Source organism: Nanorana parkeri, unplaced genomic scaffold, assembly GCF_000935625.1.
Source record: "Nanorana parkeri isolate BGI_ZX_2015 unplaced genomic scaffold, ASM93562v1 scaffold1377, whole genome shotgun sequence".
In the NCBI taxonomy this organism is placed as follows: domain Eukaryota; kingdom Metazoa; phylum Chordata; class Amphibia; order Anura; family Dicroglossidae; genus Nanorana; species Nanorana parkeri.
The window spans coordinates 222481-234570 of record NW_017307645.1 but is presented as its reverse complement, the minus strand read 5'-3'; the positions used below and the strand labels follow the sequence as shown (position 1 = coordinate 234570).

The window sequence follows — 12090 nt, the reverse complement described above, 5'->3', positions numbered from 1 at the left end:
AGAGAAATCAAAGAACATAAAGTAGTGTGGGAGAGCTGAAGAAATCCCAGGTCCTTGCAGAGTCTTGAGGGAAGGATTTGTGGGCAGAGACTGAGAAGACACGCCCACAGCATGTTGTAGTCCTTCACATGAACCAGCACAGAGAGTGGCTGCTTTTCAGCACACATAGGGACCATGGAGGAGAAAAGTAGCCACCCTCTGGCAGGAAGTTGTGGCTGGAGAAAAATAAAACCGATTTTAGAGCATTTAGAGCTGAGCAATGACAAAAAAGCTACACAGTCATTTATTATTTATATAATAAAAGTTATTTGTATTATTTAATTTTTGAGTTTAGTGTCGCTTTAAGCCCAACTCCAGGCATAGTTATTTTATGGGTTTTATTTAATATAAAACCTTAAACATCACATAAAAATTGTGGCTTTTTTTTACTACTTAAGATGCTCTCTGTGCTATGCTAAGCGATTCTCACAGCCAGGTACAGCCAGGTTCCACACTCCTGACTCCCCTCTGCATGGAAACGGTGTCTGTAAATGGCATCAGTTCTGGCATGGTGTGCCACCAGCCCACTCACTCTGCTGTGCCATTCACCAAGCACAGAACAAACTTCATCACTTTGCAGTGCTTTGTGAATGGGAAAGATTGAAACAAAAAACATAAAATAGCTGAGCCTAAAGTTGGACTTTAATGGAATTAGAATATACAAATCTTATAAGCACAAATCATATGTTCCCCATAACTGAGACATTAAAAGAAAACCTAAAATTGGGGAGCTTGAAAAATGTAAAGACAAATGGGATATTGCTGTAACATGCTAAACAGTATGATAAGAGAATTAATATCTGTGGGCTAGTTACTGTTGGTGCATGACTGTAAAGGTATCATCTTCATGGTTTACTGAACAAGCTGTCAGAGCTGAACATGATACAGTGGGAGCAGTGTGGAGAACAACTGAGCTGTAGTTCAGATTCGGACACCGGTAGCCTGTATGTAATACTTGCAGAAGTACTGAATGCCATTCTCTGTGTGAGGAGGCATGGACATGGAAGCTAAGGGAACACAGCTATGTAGCAGAGGTGGGGAGTGGGTGGGGCAGAGCAGAGAGCAGGAATTGGAATGGAAAGTCAGGACTCATTCAGCTCCATTTTCAAGAGGATAAACACAGATCTTAATGGGAGTGCTAACTGTCACTTTAAAAAAGCTTTTAGCAGGCTTCAGCAGGCATTAGTACTACTTGCAGCTTGTTAAAAGCCTGCTGAAGCCTTCAAGCTGCGTGTTGAAAGTAGAATACTGGAACTGACATTTTCTTTAAAGGCTTCAACAAAGCTGTTTAAAGCTTGCTGTTCACACTGCTGTCATACAATCTGAAGGCCATGTGAACAAGGTCTAAGGGTGATCAGACTTTTCCAAAAGAAGTAAGTCAATGGTGTGACTGTGAATGTGGAGTAAATATCCTTCTTACTAGTAATGGCACCCACATCTATAATTAGTGGGATTCCGAAAATGGAGTGTTTGATCTAGGTAATTCACGTGATGGCTATTATTGGGGTCAAGGAGGATTCTTTTTTCCAATATGAGGGTAAACTGGCTTCACAGTGTTTGTGTTTTGTCCTCTTATAAAACGGCAATTTGTGAGAATTTTAATATGGTAATCCTGATAGGTTTTAATGTTAATAACATAGTTACCTTGCTACTAGACCTGAACTGAGTGGAAAGTGCCCTACATAGCGTCTTTTTAAAATTTTACACAATGTAGGACTGAAATATATCAGATCTGCTTAAAATATACAGTCAAAACAAAATGGTCAGTGGATAATACAGCACTCATAATAAAGTGCTTTGAGACTCATAAGAGAATGTTTCATATCTTGAACAAAAAAGTGACACATTTACAGCCACTGAGGAAAAGCACAGCAGCCATAAACTGTCACATGTGAGAAATAGGAAACAGAATAATACTTCTGTAAAAATAAAATATCCCTCATTGCATGTTTAGTAGTTTATAATAAAATAATCTCTTAACTATTTTCTGACTTGTATCTTCAAAAGCTATGTCATTTTATTTATTTTGTTTCTCGTCGAACATCAATCTAAATGTGATGCTGCAATAATCATTTTTAAATGGGATGTAGTGTACCATTATACTTTATATTAATGAAAATCCCTCTGGTTGTATAAACCATTAAGGTCATTAGAAAGCACTGCAAAGTAATCTGCGCACAGAATGTAATAGCATTTAAGAGAAGACAAAATAGTGCATGATTAAGGGCAACTCACATCTTACAAATCATCATAATATTTTACAGATCTCTGCCAGACTATAAAGCCAGTTACAGAAATTGAGCTAATAGCAAGTAAACATTGGTGTCATACTGCTGAAATGAAAACGCGTAATGTACATTGGAAGACATTTTCTCATGCTCTGATATCTGTTACTTATACCAAACGTCTATACATTAAAAAAAAATGCCTATTCCAAACATACAGTATAACATTTGAATAGATAGCCCAAAGTGCCTATGTCTTGTTAGAAGGACACGGCTTATACAGACAATGTAAAAAAGCAATTGGCATCAATTACACATTTGGGTCCTGCTGAAACCTGCAGCCTTTAGTTGTGACCGACTCAAGTAATTCTGACCCAATCAATGGACACTGATTGACCAGTGTGAAGAGATGTATAAATAATGCAAAAACAGTCAAGCATAGATTTTGATTACAAAGTTAATCTTTAGTAGTCCCCGGAAGGATTTTTATATATTTCCTATACAACCTCTGCAATGGTAGTGTGCGGCACCAAGTGAGCCATTGGATAAAGTGGAGAAACAAAAGCAGTTGCCAGAGCACATAGGAAATTATGTCAACCTAAACCAGCAAATCACTGTGTTATCTCTGCAACATTGGTAACATATTACCCTGGACTGTAAATGAAATGTAAAAATGACTCCATCCTTAACAAAAAAAAAGTCCCCTATAAAATAGAAATCAAATTCACTGCTTTTGCATCTTTCTTTTAATCTCTATGCGATAGTTGAATTTGTTTGAGTTTTCATTGTTCAAAGAATTCTTTCAAAATCATTGTTTGACTTTTCTCATTGTCAAAGGTTAATAGCCATTTAAGGGATGTGTCTCCTGTAGTGATGGCACAGCAAAGTTAAGTAAACAGTCAAAAGCAAAACTGAACAGAAATACATTTTAATGTATGGCATAGATGATCCTGTTCACTTTACAAAAACAGATTGTACATTGTGATTGGTGTATCCATTTTAGATAAGTATTCACGAAGCAGCCAAAGGATCTAGCCATAGCTTCGGCCGATTCTCCGGCTAGCTTCGGCCCCAGGACGTAGAACCGAAGGGCTGCTGTACGGGGCTATTCACTATAGCCCATACAGCTCCCGAAGTCGGCCGAGCGGCTCAGTCAAGCCGCGGGCATATGCTTCGGCTCGACCATGCCAAGGTGAAAGCCGAAGCTGGCCGAGCGGCCGGCCGACAGTCTGCTTCTGGCAGCTGCAGAGAGATCAGCGTCCCTGGTTACCAGCTAACCAGGGACACTGATCTCCAGACAGCATGACTCTCCCTGGCACTGCGGGAGTTTCCCGATCCCGGCCTCCCAGGAGAGAAACCGGAGCCGTGTCAGAATAAAAATAAATAAAAATTTAACCATAGGAATGCATTGCTAGATTCCTATTGGCTATTGCAATAGCCAATAGCAAACTAGCATTGCACCCGCCCTCTGCTGCAGTTCTCCATCAGGTCCCCACTACTGATTGACAGCAGCAGAGGGCGGGTGCAATAGCTAGTTTGCTATTGGCAATTGCAAATTGAAAATAGCCAATAGGAATCTAGCAATGCATTCCTATGGCCAAAATTTGGCCAAACTTTTCTTTATTTTGACGGCAGCAGAACCGCCGGCCAATAGAAAACTGTTGGGCGGAGCTGGCTGTCATTGCTAGCTCCGCACAATCATTTTCTATTTTTATTTTTCTACTTTTTAAACTATTTTTCTGTTCTGCTCGGTCCCACAGAACACTTAGCGGCATTCGGCTATTCACTCACTGCTGTTCGGCATCTATAAGAATACACCGACCAGCAGCGAGTAGCCTGTCAGAGGTTCGGCTTAGCCGATCTAGATGTAGGATCGGCTAAGTCGAACTCCTTCTGCATTTCTGAAGCCACATGAAGCCACCCGATGTACGGCTGATTTCAGCCGATATACGGCTGAAATTAGCCGTAACAGCCTGAAGTGAATAGCCGAACCTCGTTCGGCTCACTTCGCTTCAGGTCGGTCATTCACTCGGCTGCCTACGGCAGCTTAGTGAATAGACCCCTTAGAGATCTCCAACAACATTGGGCTGGATTTATGAAAACGATAGCAAAAAAGAAAGCATAGTCCATGTAAAAGTACAGGTTCCCATTTGGCTGAGAAAATGATAGATACACTAAAATGATTTTATTCTACAGGTATGAACCTTATTTCTTCTGCATACATATACATCCATACTTGAAAGAATATGATGTTTAAAGGCATGTCAGGGTTCCTTGGAGTAAGAGGGAGATACAGCAATCAACTATGAAAAAAAGGCATACATTGCCTGACTGTGAGCACTAATCAATTTGTTCTATAAAGAACTCACTTAGGGGTCTATTCACTAAGCTGCCGTAGGCAGCCGAGCGAATGACCGACCTGAAGCGAAGTGAGCCGAATGATGTTCGGCTATTCACTTCAGGCTGGTACGGCTGATTTCAGCCGTATATCGGCTGAAATCAGCCATACATCGGGTGGCCTTGCGTGGCTTCGGGTCGGCCGAACATGCTCAGCATGTTCAGCCGACCAGAAGTGCAGGAGTTCGACTCAGCCAATCCAACATCTGGATCGGCTTAGCCGTACCTCCGGCAGGCTACTCGCTGCTGTTCGGTCTATTCTTATAGAGAAATAAAGAAAAAGCAGGGTTTCTCTCCTGGGCGGCCAAGAGCGGGAGACTCCCGGAGCACCCGGAAGAGTTAGGCTGTCTGGAGATCAGTGTCCCTGGTTAGCTGGTAACCAGGGACGCTGATCTCTCTGCAAGTGGTCGGAGCCAGCCGTAACATCACGGCTGGCTCTGCCCAGCTGTCACAAGCAGGCTGTCGGCCGGCCGCTCGGCCAGCTTCGGCTCTCACCTCAGTCGAGCCGAAGCATATGCCTCTGGCTTGACTGAGCCGCCCGGCCGACTTCGGGAGCTGTATGGGCTATAGTGAATAACCCGTACAGCAGCCCTTCGGTTCTACTAAACCTAAGGGGTCCTGGGGCCGAAGCTAGCCGAAGGATCAGCCGAAGCTACGGCTAAATCCTTCGGCTGCTTCGTGAATAGACTCCTTAGTTTATATTTAAAAAAAACAGAAGAGGTGACAGTACCGCCAGCATATGTTTTTCATATGGCTTTATACCACTAAGTGCAGCTGGAATAAAGCCACTTCAAAATGACTCATGCTCTTCTTTCTTTTGTCCTTTTATCAGCATCTTGGAACCAAAGCTCGTCCTTATGTTCTTGATTCAGTGGCTGAAGGTCAGTACAGCAAATAAACTATAATTTCCCCATTCTGAAAATAGTTTTCCTTTTTTTCTCTAATGCATCTTTTTATTTCTGGATTTTTGCATTCCCCAGTTTATCTGTAAGCAGACATGTTCATATTTGTTATAAAGACAATCCAAGGCCAGTGCCTATGGTGGCAGGTGCAGGTGGACAAGACCACCAGATGTTATTTTTTATATACTGTATAGTTTTTTTTCTTCTGCTAAGCAGACAGGTTAGGTAATGTTTTATTACTTAAGCTGACCTATCTAGTATCAAGTTTTCAAGCATTTACATGTGCAAATGCACATGCTATAAATGACTATGCAATCCACAGAGAGTAACACATTTTAGTTGAACTTTGTTACTAGGACCTAGGAGGCGAAGCCATTCACCTGTCCAAATAAAGCACATCTGTGGCCAGTATTATTGGACAGGGTACAGGCAGGTGGGTGGGGATTAAGTCAGGAATGTCAAGCATTTAGTAATAAAGTAAAACTAAATCAGTGAGGTTCACAGATGACAGTTTCCTGCGCAAGAAACACACTCTGTTGTGCCCATTGCTAGGTTGGAAAACTGCTTTGAAGGGAATGCATATTTAATTGCCTACATGGGAGAAGCAGGTGAAGCTCTGCAATGAAGTTTACTAACATCCTTGCAGTATATTTAAGTGGCCTGAAGGGACTAGAGCCCTCCAAGAAGAAAAACTCCATACTGAGTACAGAATAAATATTAAAGTTAAAAAAATAAAAAATGCATTCCAGCACACTAACTATTAACACAAAGGTAGCTTATTTGTGTATCACTCAGCTGTAGATCCTCCAATCAACTCTGAATTGGTGCTGACACTGTCCTTCCTTCTGGAGGGTGGTTATTTTTGTTCCCCATGGTCCCTGTGTGTGTTGTAAAGTAGCCACCGCTCCAAGCTCACTCCTGTGATAGACTAAAAAGATTTAACTCCTGAGTTTAGTGTCCCTTTAATCAAAGCAGTAGATCACTAGCACTCCAAAAATATTGTTTTACATCAGTGTGTTCATTTATTGATATATTGAGTCACATATATCAGATTGTCAACTTCTCGGGGCCACGCGGGGTCCCTTCATCAGGACGACAGGTATATATATATACTCATTGAATCAATAATTTAATCAATCCAGATAGCTCACTCTTGTGCTTCCTTATGTATAGTGGTTATGTGAAGTTGGGGTTTTACTATGACTGGTAATTATCTGGACTGGCAGTATCTTCCGATATGGTTATCTCGGGCTCTCTGTTGAACCCCATTAGCTGCACTGTGAAGATGCAGAATCACGAAGTATAAATTCAATATTAATTGAGGTGGTAGTTGAATATACCTTAAAATGACAACTGGAAAGGATGGAACGCGGAAAAAAAAAAGGATTTTTGTATGTGAAACAACATCTTTAATGAAGTTGCTTAGATAAAAGATCTCAAATTTAGCCATTATTAAAACAACAAAAGTGGTGATCACTGGCTGTAAAATTCCTCATCCCTTAATTAAACAGCTCATTAATGCATTTGGAAAAGATAGCGGTCATGACCAGTCTGTTAGCTGTTGACTTGTAATGGTCTGTGCACAGATTTAATGGCGTTTATTTCAAACATGAACTTCCCTAAAGTAATTCATTGTTAATTGCATCGGGCTATGTGCGTAATACTGATTTTTCTGAAATCAACAAAAAGATTCTGCAGGATATAGAAGTACAATAAAAACATTAGCACTTGGTCAAGCAAAAATGCAAAGTTGTCATATTTCATAAATGCTAACAAGCATAGCTTGACAATTATCGCCTCTACCAAAAGCCAGGGTGTTAACATTTAAAATATCAACATAAAAATGGCTACAGAATTCACAAATATATAGAAGAATATGCAAAAATAAAACAAAACATAGATCTGTTTGCCAGCCTGCAACAGACTAATGTGAAGTTATGAAAAACCCTATGAATTATATACATTTATGGGCAGTTTCTAATTTTTGGTAATAAATTGATGTCATTTATATGTTTTTCGTAAAACTGTATTAGTCTGTCGTAGTCTGGAAACCACGTTTATTTAAATTTTGTGTTTTAACAATTTTTTTTTTTTTAATCATCAAAATAACTGCATTTTGGTTTGCAGAACTTCACACTCTAACGTCATAGTTAGATGTTAATGTTTTTGCTCTCATTTATAAAAGTTTCAAATGAAAAGCTGTGATACTGAAATGAAGTGGGGAAAAAAGGAATAGAAAGAATTTGATGAATAGGTAAAAGCCTAAATCAAAATTTTTGTTTGAATAGACAATGGGGTTAATTAATACATATGGAGACGCTGCCTTACATTTGAATACCCAATCACGTTCAAGGGAGGTTAAAAGAAAAATAGGATTTTGCTTGAACATGATTGGATGATCAGAGTGGACAAAGCTTTGCTTTATTCAATAAGTTAAAACTCTGGGAAAAGAAGAGTCTCTTTTCTGAGTGAAGAGTCTACACTTCTTAAGTAAATTTAACCCCACTGTACAACTTAAAGAATACAGTAAACGCACTTTCTAAATATGTGCACTTGTATCTTTGCGCCCTCCTCACTAAACTAAACTACCCCCTTTACGTCCCTTTACGCCAAGATGCAAACTTACCTTAATCTTGTGGACGTGGCACCCAGTGTTGACATCCTTCCCATCTTCCAAGTGACTCTGGCCCCAAGACCATACCCCATAGAAATCTATTGGGAACTACTGTGCATGCATGACCAGCTTTGCGGCAAGGATGTAAACAAGCGCCAAAAGCTCTGGCTGTGGGTTTTGATCTAAGTGTGCATCTGGTAAGGGGAAAGGTACAGTAGTTTATCTAAGGAAGGTAGAAAATATGCACATTGCTTGAAAGTACGTTTATCTTTAAATATCAATAATAAATAAATCCTTTCATTAACTATTATAGCTTACTTCTATATTCTCCCTGAATATGTACATGATAAGTATGTTGGAAAATGCAGCAAAATGCATGCAAAAACAAGCCCACAAATCTGTATATCAGTGCTTTGTTGTAACTTATCTCAAGTGAGTGGTATAAGATTAGTGGAGCTGTTTTATATAATCAACACCTGCATAGGATGGTCATAAATTCTAGTCACAGTTCATCTCCAACATGTCAAATACATTGTAGGGGCCAGTACAGCTGTATGACATTGCATTCTGTTAGTTGCATTCATGTTGCTCCCCATCTATCTTTGATGCACAACTGCTGAACAGCGCCTGTATTTCCCAAGACAAAATGAATACAGGAAGCATTGTTATCAGTGATGTTTGGATTGCCTTTCCCAGCTCTTAACAGAAGCATTTAGGAATAGGAAGTGCTACAGTTGAATTCAGCTGCCTATTACATGGTCTATTGAGACGCACATGTTCGTGGCTGAACTGCATAAGAAGCAGCTGAGCAGAAACATAAAGAATTCATTTTAAGTTTCTGGTGCTCTTACAGCACCAAGTTACTTGCGCTGAAAAATAAAGAAGCTCTTATATCACAAACACAAAGCAAATGCCTTTAAGGGTATGTTATTTTTATTATGTAGCAATACAGCTGTTACTTTAAGTGAAACTCCAGGTAGATGGCTCTATATTCTAGTTTTAGGTAGAATGGGGAAGAGTTACAACTTTTGTTGTCAAATTATAAATTCCATCTCCCATTCTGCGTGGGTGAGAACAATGTCCCAGACAGGAAGTGGAGGTGAATCTCCCCAACTGTGACACAGAGAGCAATAAAAACCTGTCACTAACTAACCCTTTCTCACACTCTTTTCTGATGAATCGGCCACAAATTCGAGCCCTGCAAAACTTGATTTTTCATTATGCTTTTGTGGAAGGAGCCGGGTGGAAAATTGTCAGCCGAACAGTGACTGCAGATGCATGTGCTTGCTGTCAGAATACAATAGTTGGCCATGGATATTCCTCCATCCATGCACTTTAGGCCCCGTTCACATTGAGCGGTTCGCAAATCGCGCTATTTGTCGCGCAATATAACGCAAATGCTTGCATTGAGCAAGCTTGAATCGCGGCAAAATCCGCTCCAAAAAGGGTCCTGCTGTAGCGACACACGACCCGCGACAGCAGGACCCTTTGCCCCATTGAGAAGCATTGGAGAGCGATATCACGCGGTAAATTGCCGCGATATCGCGGGGAATTACCGTGCGATAAATCGCTCAATGTGAACGGGGCCTTAGTGTTGATGGGGAAATCTTAAGGTGTATGGCCAGCTTTAGCAGGAGTTAAGGTGTATGACACTTTATCCTGTTTTACCAAAAATAGAAACCAAACGATATAAAATGCTATTAAACTCCTAAATGTTACATACTGCATGCCTGCACTGAAAAAATGGGAGCTGAAGTTTTTTGTACTTTGCTTTTAAAAAATGCTGGTTGCCTGGTTGTCAAGCTATAACAAAGGCTTTAGTTCTTTCGGAGTCACTTACCTACATTAAGTAAGTGATTTTACTTAATGCATATGTGTTTCAGGTCATTTACTCAGAAAGTTTAATCTTCTAAAGGATTAGAGAATTTTCACTGTGCAAAGTGAATGTAATGTGTGCCTTACTGTAATCCATGGTTATTTCCCTTCTCTTTGCTGCTCTTCCTTTTAAATCTGTATCTGTTCTCATGCTGGGCAGAACTTCTGTTTTGCAGCAGACTGCCTTGTCTCTGGAATGGATGCATGGTGTCTGTGTGTAGGTTTGCAACCTGAGCCAGCACTACAGGAAGAGGCCCTGAGCTGCAAAGGGAAGTTCTCCCCCAGCATGAGAAGACATGAGGATTTAAAAGGAAGAGCAGCAAAGAGAAGGGAAACTACCATGTATTACAGTAAGGCACACATTACAGTATTGGTTTATGTTAAAAAATCTGAGGGTTTAATGTCACGTTAAATAAGTTGAAGCTGTATTCAAATGTTTTCCTATGCACTTTTCCCTTGCACATGATTGGTTTTTCAAAGTGAACACGTCTTCACTACACTAAATAACAAAAAAAGAGAACTGCAGCTCCACAACCTAGCTCAGCAGTTTGTGACCATGAGGAGTGGCAAGGTGTCAGGTGGGTCATTCAGTGGCTGGGAGGGACTCAACTTGGTCGGCCGGGTGAGGAGGAAGGTTCCAGTACCAGATTGACAGGTGAAAACCAAAACCTGGTATTGGAACCTTCTCATGATCAGAAACTGCTTGGCTTCCTTCAAACCCCACCACATGCGAGTTCATATCAGTGAATATTGTGTTGCCCCTTCAATAACCTACCTTATTGGACTAGGTTGTGCGCTCCAGTTCTCTCTGTGTTTTTTAAGGATACATACCAGACACCCCGGTCTGATTTCACCAGTAACCGCACACCAGCGTTCAATACCCAGAACTCTCTGAAATGGGCTCTCCAAATTGAACTCTTCTATGCACCTTTTAACTACGCTAAACAAGCATTTAATTATTTTAGTGAACTCTCTCTACCCCTTTAGTAAATTAATTCATATGTACTGATACCAGAGCCAGGCAACTCACATTTTTAGACAAAGGCCAGCAACCACAGCTCCTATGTTACTCTCTGTACTCTCTGTGTTCCATTAACAGCATAAAAGTATTATTATTATTCAGGATTTATATGGCGCCAACAGCATCTTACAATATAAGGAGGGCATTACAATCACAATACAAGTTAAGACAAGGTGGCAGTGAGAGCTTACAGTACCCATAATACAGTAAGACTGTCTGAAAGCGAAAGTCCAAGCTGGAGAAAAACAATTACCCCTGCAGTGGGACCTCTTCTGCACTGCAAGAGTTAAAGACTTGTTTTGTCTAGGGGGGTTGGAAAAAAGTGAAATAATTAGCATATTCCTTGCTCCTGCAGGCTTCCTCTGTGCAGATCTCTGCCATAATCATAAGCAAGCCCACATGCTGGAGGTATCACACAGCAGGGAAGTGAGGAACAACATTAAGTAATTCACCTTATTTATCACCCACTAGACAAGCCTTGCTCAACCAGAGTTTTGTCAAACCCTAGGGTTCCTTTAGAGGTTGCTGAGGGTTCTTGAGCAGTGAACAGTGGTAAATTGATCTCCTGACCGGCCACCAGTATAAGATGGTCTTTCTCCTCATCTAAGGGACACTTCTCGCACCGACAATGTAAGGAGCCACTACCATTTTTAATGTCTGTTTCTTTTTTGACATTATTATTATTTTCACTTGATGATTATTACAGAAAAAATGTGTTCAAAATGATCTATTCTGGATGTCGCATTCACTAAATACTCAAAGTTCTTTATTCTTTGGTTTATTTTTATATCTACAACTTATTGATCATGCTAAAATATCATGAACTATAGATGTCATCATTTTTTGGCAAGGGTCCCTTGAGACATGACGCAGCGCTATCGGACGCGTGGCAAAACGTTGCCTGCATACCGTTCCACTGCAAACGCAAAAAATAGGGCTTGCTCTATTTTTTGCGTTTGCAGTGAAACGGAACGCAGGCAAAGGTTTGCCACGCGTCTAATCGCACTGCGCGGGGGG

General features: G+C 40.6%; 1 protein-coding gene across 1 annotated transcript in view; it reads right to left on the bottom strand.

Annotated features, from left to right (window-relative positions):
• LOC108797978 (CUGBP Elav-like family member 2) overlaps positions 1 to 12090 on the bottom strand; it is a gene marked incomplete at its 3' end in the record, with an annotated part of 248021 nt that overhangs the window by 216346 nt on the left and 19585 nt on the right. The window lies entirely within an intron of this gene.